Source organism: Lepeophtheirus salmonis, chromosome 9 (genome assembly GCF_016086655.4).
Source record: "Lepeophtheirus salmonis chromosome 9, UVic_Lsal_1.4, whole genome shotgun sequence".
Lineage (NCBI taxonomy): Eukaryota > Metazoa > Arthropoda > Copepoda > Siphonostomatoida > Caligidae > Lepeophtheirus > Lepeophtheirus salmonis.
This window is the reverse complement of record NC_052139.2, coordinates 27,232,236-27,242,608: the sequence shown is the minus strand read 5'-3', so window position 1 is coordinate 27,242,608 and position 10,373 is coordinate 27,232,236. Positions and strand designations below refer to the sequence as shown.

Genomic DNA, 10,373 nt, shown 5'->3' with positions numbered 1-10,373 from the left:
ACAAAGATTCAATGCATTTTTCACAAAATATAGTTTTTTTTTTCAATTGTTTGACTACAAATCCGGCAATGTAAGTGATGACCACTCTTTTAGTGTCTTTAATTGCTATGCAAGAATCATGGTCGATTTGCAAGGGACCTTCATCAATTAAGCCATGTTTACGAATAAATTCCACATGGTTCCTATCCATATTTATCTGTCATCTTCCTTTGTTTCCCTGGGAAGATAGAAAGGTGGTGTTATCTTGACTGAAGCAATTTCCTCTCGTTTCTGCTTTAATCTCATGTTGAATAATCAATCTTTTATAAGTGGAGGAAAACTGTCTGACTGAAAGATTATTATTTTGCCCGTTGACAGAGGGAATTACACAGACGAAAAGTTCCAAGGGATCTTGACTTAATTTGTATGTTAGAATATATTTTAGATAATTTATTTCTATAAAAATATTATATAAGCGTATAAAACTCTGAATTTCAATCAAAATTCCAACATATCATTTCTTTGTATCAACAACTTTTTGACCACTCCAAAGTTTTTAATTCTTTGATATAGTCGTAGCTTGATTCCAAGAGAGGACACCAATAATCATAGTTGGATCTTAATAGGGCTTAATTGAGCTTCCTCATATATTTCAAAAGTTAAAAATGTCAAAGGATACACTAGGAGGGACATGACACAGGTTAGGAGGAGACATAATAGTACAGGGTAGGTGTATATATATGTTACAACAGGAGGAAACATGTAAAAACTACCATTTGTTATATTCAAGCATTTATTTTACTTTTTGTTATAGTTTGTCAGCAAAAAGTAAATACGTATAATTACATATATGAGATATACAAATAAAACATTTACAGAAATAGAGAATAGTTAATAATAAAAGTAAATAAAAATATTTTTTACTCTTTACTGTGATTGATAATTAAAGTATAATATGAAATTAGACAATAAACAAAACGTAATTAAATATAATATATATGTATATATAACAAAGTCTCCCCATAGTGTTGGAATCAGAATAAATGATGTGAACTGAATATTGGAACTAATAATATATTGCAAGCATGTTAATTAATTAAAAAAATTGCTAGACTATGAAATTTGATAAAATTAAATTAAAATCTCATGTTTTATAATCGAAATATATCTCAACAATCACTCAATGTCCAAATTCTCTATAACTGTAAACATTAGGCAAACAGAGTTATATGTTGATTTGATAAACAAAAAAAGGCATTCAATTGTATAAGAACAGAGTGGTCACATAACTTTACATTTTTGGGAGTGTAACTTGTCTCCTCCGTAACAAGTATCCTTACTCTCCCCATCATGTTGATAGTTGTGGCTTAAAAGTCAATCCCTCTCGGCAACTTTTCTTCAAGATATTGGATGAAACTGCTTGGATGTAGTTTTTTGAGAATAATATTTTTTTGCAAAAATCTAATGGGGTTTTCATTGCTTTTAAAATTTTTATCTCTTATAGAATCAGTTAATATCTATGTATATAAATAAAGTATAAAGTTTTGTTTTTCCATTTATTTGTGTGTCGGATGATAATTTAATTTTTATAAAAAGCTCATATTAAGAAAAAAGAAGCAAATTGAACATTTAATACATTTTTTGTATTCAAATAGATAATTTATTAACAACATCCGTCATTCTAATTACAAACTATTAATAGATACTATCATTTAATTTTGAGTAATTAAAATTCCATGCTTATTATGTATTTATGTGTAATAATATAACTATGGGCATTTGAACTTTATACTACCTATCAGAATAGTTATATTTTAGTAGATTTTTTTCATAATAGTCAAAAATTAAATCAAATAGCTATGTTATCCTAGGTTAATAGAAATACAAGGTCATGTAATTGGGATTTCTTGAATTTTCAATTTGATGTATCCTACCTACAGCTGAGTAAGAAAGACAGATTTTGACAAAACACGCAACCAATCATAGTCTATGACGCCACTATTGCTAGAATTTTCAATTTGATGTATTGTACACACTGCCGAGTAAGAAAGACATATTTTGACTAAACACGCAACCATTCTTACTCTGATGTCAATATTAAAAAGCATCGTAGAAGACAAACATCAATCATACACGCGTTATGTTTTAACCTTGTATATTTTCCATATAATATTTAATTATTATATGATCTGCTTATCCCATGTACTTCAAATTCGTCATTTAAAATTATTATCTCATATTTATTTTACGACATCTACATTTCCATTCCTTATTTTTTTTTTAAATTACAACGGCTTGATAATTTTTTTTAATGTGATGTGATGAGCAATGATGGTGATCTGGAGCCCTTTGGGAATGTTAGGAAACGAAACCAAAAATCAAATGGTAACCCTGACAATTTGACGAATATTTAGAAGGAGAACAGCTTAGCTGTCATCAATGTTAGCCAGCTTAGGTAACAAGAAAATGGTTGGGCATGAACAGGAGATTGTTTAATTAAATTTGTCTCTATTTCTAGTTCTGGTGACGTCATTGGGACGAGTCTTGGTTATTGATACTACAAAAAGTAAAAACTTAAATAAATGATATCATTAGCATAGGATATATTTCTTAAGCAATATTTTACTAAATAAAATTTATTCAATTATCAAAGGATCAAAATGATTAGGACCAATTAGGGCTTCATCAGTATAGAATTTGTCTTTTCTTCGAAAAACCGAAATCCAAGCCATCCCTTTTGCAAGGTCTTTCGGGAATTGGTGATGTGAAACCCCTCTAGGGTTTTTACAAATATCTACTGTACAGTTTCTTTTAGTTGTATTAATTTTCTAATTTATATTAAAGATATTATAACATATTATTTATAAATATCTGTTGTATCTATGTCTTAATAATTTATGAAATTGAAAAACTTACTTTTGGCTTTATATTCAGTAGAATATCACTCAAGAAATATCGAGTAATTAATATAGTATTCATTAGCAAGACTCGTCACAATGACGTCATCAGAAATACAAAGAGAGATATTTATTGCCTAACCTTGTTCTAGTAAAATTGGCTGCCATGACAGTTTATTAGATCAGCTACAATACAGCCGTGAGAGAATGAAATAAACACAAATATCACTCCGTATTTATACACCTGATGTATAGTCACTTTGATAAAACATGTCCTGCCAGTATGAATGGAAGAATCCGAAAATTAATATGGTAACCCTGACAATTCGAAGAATGTTTGGTAGGAGAAGAGCGTAGCTCTCATGACATTCAGCTGACAGCAGTCGTGAGAGGAAGAAAGAAGGGCATTTAGACTGAAATTGCTCTGGATGTCGATCTTCTATTCTACTCAGAGTTCAATAAGGACTTACTCTTATAACTCTTGAGCAAATCCTCATTGTTACTCTGAGTCTTTCATGAGCACATGCACTTGTGATCATTACTGTATAATTAGATGTTCCCGTCTTAAGAATAAAATAACAATGAAAAGAGCTTTAGAAAGTAAAAAAAAGGATTTCAGGTTGCCAATTAGAAAAAAACTGCTTCTTAATTACCTCTGTATATTTCTTAAATTAAGTTGTACGTGTATACAAAAAAAAATAACAATTCCATATTTGGGTAGAATGGTGTAACTGACAACTGATTTTGAGCCTTTTGTCTATATCTTTTGAGATGAAAGGTTGTGTGATATAATTGATGGAACGATGTTTCGTTATAAAATATATAGATATACCAGAAGTGAAGCCTTGGACTCAATTGCTAAGAATAGTTATTCGACTCCGGCCCGTGACTGCGAGGAGGGGGTTATGGTAGGTGGGTATTACACCCCCTGACTAAGATTTTTGTCAAATGTATCGAAAAGATTGTTTTTTTGTTAATCAATTTTGTCAAAATTTGAAATAATTGACTGTTGTCCATTTTATTGGTTTTTTTCTAAAAAAAAAATCTTTTCAAAGAATCAACATTCTGTTAATATTTTGTCATTTTTTCGTTAAAAATATCCCCCCCGGAAGAAAAATTCTAGTAACACCCCCGAGTCTACATCAACTAGGAACACATTTTATACTGAACTCAGGAAAAGTCTTAACTCACTATGGATCTTATAGGATTGATTTTATTTAGTGGTACACTTTATACAGGGTGCGTGGACAAAATCTACCACATTTTAAAGACGACATTGTTCCATCAGCTGACGTCTGATCCGTCTGTTTTTGGTGTTAAAATTTTTTCCAGGTAAGAGGCTTTAGTTATTGTTTACCATTTGTAGCCATAGCATCATTTTAAGTGCCCAAGAAAAGTCATTACGTTCAATGAGAGAGATCGTAGGTGCGCTGCTATTCAGATTATGCTTAGTGATCACATGAAATTAAGCAATGCTGACATCTCTGGCCTTCTGTCAATGCAAGTTAGAACGTTCAGAAGTCTCAGGAAGCAGCTGGAGAAGGAAGTCATCGGATCCGATGGACGTTGTTGACAGGAAGAAGAAGGAGGAGAAGAGCACCAGGATTGTCCGGGACGTCACCTTCATCAACAAGGTTAGAGACATCGTCGACGAGGACCCCCAGCGTTCCATGAGAGCCATGGCAAGTCTGTTGTCAGTGACAGGCCATGGATGTGGCAGCAGGACTCGACTCCGGCCCACAAAGCTAAGCGGACGGAAGAATGGCTGAAAAGCAATGCTTTTGCGTTCGTACCCTTCTCCTCTTGGGCTCCATAATCACCGGATTTGAACCCGTTGGACTACTTTGTCTGGTCCTACGTGGAGAACATGACCAACCGCTCCTTCCATAGCACCAAGCAGTCTCTCATTACCTGCATCAAGGAGAAATTCAGTGAGATAGAAGCAGCGCAGATCCAAAATGCCTGTTGTCGGTTTCGTAGCCGCATTGAAAAGGTTTTGACCGCAAATGGTTCTACATTGAATAGAGAGCTGCTCTATATCCTAATAAAGATATTCGTTTTTATTGTATCAATAAATATTATAAAATCAGCTTGTAGTTGTTGTTTTTTGAAGCGGCAGATTTTGTCCACGCACCCTGTATTTTTTTCATTTTTCAGGAGTAAAATTTAAACAAGAGGTTTTTTGAGGACAATTATTTAACTAAATCATCTGAAAATAGCGCTTGGAACACCTTTTATTCAAAATGTGAGTTAAATAAAGTTGTACGTGGTTATCCCCCAAAAAAAAAAAAAAAACGCTTCCATAGTGGGAAAGAGTGACCAAATTACCAACTGATTTTGAGACTTTTTTCTGGCTCTTTTCAGAAGAAATGTAGGTTGCGTGATTTAATTTTTGTAACAATGTCCTGGACATTGAATATATAGAAATACCAGAGGTGAAGCCTTGGGCTCAATAGATAAGAACGGTGATAAAAATAAAACAAAATAAAAATTTATCAAAATAGTGAATATTTTGTCAAGAATACTACCCCTTAAAAATCCTAGTAACGGCCCTGAATCTTATTAATTAGATCAGCTAAAACCCCTTGTGGCAGGATAGGGTGATGGAAATAAGAAGGACATATAGGCAAGGATTAATCCAATATCGATTCTCAATTCTACTCAGAGTCAATCAAAAACCTTACAATTATGATTCCGTATCAAATCCTCCGGCGTACTCTCCTACGTTTGTGAGCACAAACAAATACTTAATTCAGTTTCGTATACATCAAAGATAGCTTGTATATATTTTTTTTTTGACATTTCGAAGAGACATTCTGATATCTCTTTCTATGAAACAAAGTGGAGTCTGGAATATCTAATGAATAGACTTGGTATATTTGAGCGATTTTTGTGGGCCCAAAATGAACATAATGTTTCAAAAATGAGCACACAAAATATCAAAGTTAAACAATTTTTATTTAAAGAAAAATACATTTTCATCAGGATAATTTATTGTTCTAAATTTATCATAATTTATGAATGGATTTTGCTATATTCTATCAACAAACCTTGATTTTTGATTTATTCTCTAAATTTGTGCCTTTCATTAAGATTTGTTATAAGATTCAAAGAAGATTATTCAACAGTCAATTTTGGGCCAATTTTTCCACCCTCTAATTAGCTGTTGTCAGAATCTGGTTCTCTCACAAATTTGATCATGTAATCTTAATCCGGATTGCACCAATGTAAGATTTTTCTTTCCAAAAAAGAGAGTAAAATGAAGAAATGTTTTTGTAGGTAGATTTTTCTACAAAAAAGTATTTTGAAAAGCCATTGTTTAATCTAACTTAAATTCAAATGTTCCCTATTTATTTAATAGCAGCTTAGAAAAATGAGCAAGTTTTACACCAAATATTGCAAAAGGAGCAAATTTTTGCAAAAAATTTAAATTGAACAATTTTTTGAGTGATTCAGTGATCACTCAATAATTGATAGTCGACAAATGAATCTAATATGAATATAGATACTTTTACAACTTTGGATAAAAAAATTTATTATTATTCTTTTTTTTGGGTGACAAAAAAGGGACAAAAATATTTTTTTAAAAAGAAAATATTTTTCTTTGACCAGTCAATAATTTGAAAAGAAAATAACGATAAATTTTTTACATAACCATATATCTCAGAATTGACTAATATTTTTACAGAATGTAAAAATGAAAATAATGAAAATTTGGCAGAATTGCTCAATGGACAACGGCTCGAGAGAAGTTATTCTCTTGAACTCAATGTGCGTTTCAATTTCATACAAAACTCCTTGGTTAGATGGAGTAATTGTAATACTATAATGTTCACTTTTACTTAATCTGTGCAAATCAATTTCACCAATTAATGGAGCTAAACCAAAGGAATCGTCGTAACTTGTAGACAACGCGCTCCGGAGAAATTAATAACTTGAACTGAATATGTGTAGGTTAACGCCCCGGTAATTCCTAGATAAAAAATTATATTTTATTTATATGTATGTACTTCACACAAGATTTCTAAGATGTTAGATGGAGTAAATACTATAATCTTTACTTATACTTAATCTGTTCAACTCCATCTAACCAATTAATAGAACATAAAAAAAAATTAAATCAATTAGTTAAATTAGTTTCGGCGATATGGGAGTCTACATTTAGAAAAATCAAATATATTTAAAAAAATTATATTACTATAAAAAAAAATTTATGTTACATTTTTTGAAAAAAAAAAAAATTAATTATTAAATTTAAAAAAAAAATCAATAAATTTACAGCTATTCACAAAAATTAAATTTAAAAAAAAATCTAATATCAAATTTTGATAAAAAAAATTCAAAATCCACAGTAATTCAGTGAAAATTAGAAAATTAAATTTTTTGGAAAAAAATTTCAAATATTTAATTCTATGTATTACTTATATTGAAAACAATTTCCAAGATTTAATTTTATTTATTACATTTTTGAGTAAAAATTTCAAAGGGTTTAATTTTTATGTAATATATTTTTGTAAAAAAATTTAATTATTAAATAAAAAAAAAAAAAATCAATAATTTCACAAGAAATTAAATAAAAAAAATGATAATACCAAATTTTGATAAAAAAAAATCAAAATCCACGGTAATTCAATGTGGAAAAGTTAAATTTTTTAGAAAAAATGATATTAATTTTTGAGTAAAAATTTAAATTTTTTGTAATATATTTTTGTAAAAAAATTAATTATTAAATAAAAAAAAAAATAAATTCCAAGAAATTAAATAAAAAAAATGATAATATCAAATATTACAAAATCTACAGTTTTTGAAAAAATTTTTTAGAAAAAAATTTCCAAGATTTAATTTTTATTACATTTTTTGAGAAAAAATAGGTTTATTTTTTGTAATATAAAAAATTTAATTAATCGATAAATTCAAAAGAAATTAAAAAAAAAAAAAATCAATAAATTCACAAGAAATTAATAAAAAAATCAATTTTTAAATTCACAAGAAATTAAATTAATTATTAAATAAAAAAAAAAAAAAAAAAAAAAAAATAAATTCACAAGAAATTAAATAAAAAAATATCAAATTTTGATAAAAAAAAATCAAAATCTACGGTAATTCAATGAAAATTGGAGAAGTTAAATTTTTTAGAAAAAAATTTCCAAGATTAAATTTTATATATTACATTTTTTGAGTAAAAAATTTCAAAGGTTTAATTTTTATGTAATATATTTTTTGTAAAAAAAATTTAATTATTAAATAAAAAAAAAATCGATAAATTCACAAGAAATTAAATAAAAAAAATGATAATACCAAATTTTGATAAAAAAAATCAAAATCTACGGTAATTCAATGAAAATTGGAAAAATTAAATTTTTTAGAAAAAAATTTCCAAGATTTAATTTTATATATTACATTTTTTCAATAATAAGATCAAAGGTTTAATTTTTATATAATAAATCCTATATATATGTTTTTCGAAAAAAAAAATCAAAAATTCACAGCTATTCACAAAAAAAAATAATTTTTTGAATAAAAATAAAAATCAAATATCATATCTTGATGAAAGCAAACTCAAAAAATTAGGGAAATTAAATTTTTAATAAAGAAATTTAAATACTAAATTATATATTTATATTCAAATTTTTGATTTTATATATCACATTTTTTGAAAAAAAATAAAAATCAAAAATATTAATTTTTGAAAATTAAATTTCCAATATTAAATTTTTTGGAAATTTTTTTCCTTCATTCTTTCTTTAATATTCAAAATGTTTATTTAGGCTCGTTACTTGTCCTTATAGACGGAAATTATTCGTCATGTGTAGGTAAATATATGCTATATCTTGATTAAGTCATGTCTAATGTTCAAACTAGTGAATCATTTAAGGAGTTAAAATTGTAGGTAAAGGATATTTGTTTATGTAGATATCACTAAAGGTGTTCTAAATAAGCAATGGCCTAAACAGTAAACATACATTTAACTATTTTGAGTGAGAAAAAGATTTAGCAACATGAAATATAGAGAGAAATATTTGTGCAAACATAATGTTGCATAAAAACAATTTGAATTTAAAGGTCGAACCAGAAGTAATACCTAGCATTGTCCAGAGTACACGTCACTACTCAATACTTATATCAATTCACATTTTGTGTTCTGTCCTCAAGAGCTATAGAATTATTATAGGAGTTTGTGATTTGTTTTTAATATGTTGGGATGTCTGATGAGTACTTTAGTCTTTAGAGCACTCACTAACGAAAAAATCATTTCAACATACCTTTGTTTATATTTAATTCAAAGCTTAACATATACGGAAAATGTATATGGTCCGGTGTTTGGATGTTGGACACTTCAAGTCTTCCCCTCGACATGCACCATAAAGGTATAGTTCAGGGGGTTGGCATTAGGGCTAGGGCTTCATGAAGGGGGCAAAAGTGTCAAAAAACTCTACTTCAAAAGAGTCTTGCTGTTGTGTCTTGACGAGGGAGAGACACAAACTTATTTATAGGTGGAGAGATCCAGGACGACCGAGAGACATGAGGAGAAGAAATCATGTGCAGGAATAATATAACACTTACTTATAAGATCATGTGTATTCTTTATGATACACAACCATACTCTAATTTATTTACAAAATACACGACTATTTATACGTTGTTAAATACAGTACTTTAATACATTAAAGAAAATAAAAGAAGATAAGAACAAGGGGAAAGGAACTATGAAATACATTACACTTGCAAAATGTGTTCCTTTCATTGCTGGTGTCAAAAGTGGCCTCTCCACCCTCACAAGGCTCTTTCCACCCACTTTTTGGATAGCTCTCTGGACAGTCTGGTGGGAAATCCTGAGATCTCTTGCATATGATCTCATTGACTTAAGAGTTTTGACCTGGTTTATTTTTTTAAACTCCTCCGGGTGTAGTTTGACCTTTTTGACAGAACCCATCTTCCTCTCCAACGTTTCTTACTTGCTAACGGCGTAGACAGTGGTCCTAGAGACGCCCAACTGCTTGGAGTGCACGTATTGAAATTTGTCCATCACGTTCAAGTGTCATTTTCTCGATTTGTACGTAGCTAGAGGGATGATTTTGTTTTGTAACTAATTGTTTATGCTTTAATATTTCGAAATTTGAATTAGTTTCAATCGCTAAGCCGCCATTAATTCTTGACCAAGTAAGTGTTCAGATTTCAATGGACCACCAGGACCTTCAAAGACATCTGTCAAAATTTCAAGACAACCTTTTTTAAAGTTTGTGAGTTATTGCGATAACTGTGACGTTACTTTGGTTATGTCCAAAACAAGGGGTTAAAAAAAATCCTGTTTGTATTTTACAATGCTTCTTTATGGGGGGAAAAAAATACTATTCCAACTAAGCAATGGCCTGAAAACTTCACTCCATCAAGTGGATAAAAAAATAGCCAATTTTGAACAAAAAAAAAAAGAAGAGGTTTGTTAATACCAGGACATTTCAGCCCGTACGTGAAATACACACATAAAGGATAAATAAA

General features: G+C 29.2%; 1 long non-coding RNA gene across 1 annotated transcript; it reads right to left on the bottom strand.

Moving 5' to 3' along the window:
- Positions 1-9,440: 9,440 nt before the first annotated feature.
- Positions 9,441-10,373, bottom strand: LOC139906291 (uncharacterized). Its single transcript, XR_011781700.1, has 2 exons — positions 10,147-10,373; positions 9,441-10,082 (listed from the first exon to the last, which is right to left on the bottom strand). It is a non-coding gene; the product is annotated as an uncharacterized lncRNA (long non-coding RNA).